We start from the raw sequence: 965 nt of genomic DNA, 5'->3' as shown, positions 1-965 counted from the left end.
GGAAAGAGAAGGATCTGCCAATAAGCTAGCCTAGAGGCTCTGAAGTTACTGAGACAACAACAAAATCCTGCAGACAAGACTGCAACTTCCAAACGTTTCAGACCTGATGAAGGTCCACTCCCAAAAGCTGAGGTTTCCTACCATACAGATCTGACTCTCTTTTCCAATAAACCCTCAAAACATGGACAACAGTCACATATTGAACAGCCGTCTCCAAGTGTTTCCCCTTTCCACACACACTTGAGGACACACTCAGCAGTGTCTTCAGTTATTTTGTGTTCAGCTCCAGTTGCGCTCACGGGAAGTCTATCAAAGACGCCTTACCACCTTACCACAGACTGATCTGTTGAGTCAAACCAAAGATGATTTCAATCACCCATGTAGAAACTCAGGCACTCCAAAAAAAAAAAAAAAAAAAAATCACTGAACTACTGAAAGGAATTCTCCTTTGACTGTATTCTCCTTTTTGGATATTTCCCAGGGTAGGTAGAGTACTCTCTATGTCTCTACGGTCCTTTTACGGACACTGAAAAATACTGGGGTAATCTCAAATGTTTCTATTCCAACTGTGAAACTCAAGTATCAGACCTTGAGAAATGTCCAGCTGTAGCAAACTCTACTCAATCTTTTTGTTATACTTGAACTGAAACATTTTGATACACCTACATGACTCCACAGCTTTATTCCTAGGACATTCTTTTTCCCACAGGAAGAGTGCTATGAGTAAAGCTCAACCAGCCAGTCCACTGAGAACTTAGACCCCCCAAATCACTCTGACTTTGGGACCAGCCATAGAAACTTATTGTCTACATGAGCCCTGTTGAGCCTCTATGATATCTGATACACAGGTCTTCTTTAAGATTCCAGAATTCCCAGCCATATATATGAGATTCCTTACCAACCTTGTTATCATAAAAAAGCATAGGCTGATGCAACTTACTTTTCAGTTTGAGTTTGTTTCCAGC

This window comes from Haliaeetus albicilla, chromosome 13 (genome assembly GCF_947461875.1).
Source record: "Haliaeetus albicilla chromosome 13, bHalAlb1.1, whole genome shotgun sequence".
NCBI classification, from domain to species: Eukaryota; Metazoa; Chordata; class Aves; order Accipitriformes; family Accipitridae; genus Haliaeetus; species Haliaeetus albicilla.
Note: the sequence above shows the minus strand (reverse complement) of the source record.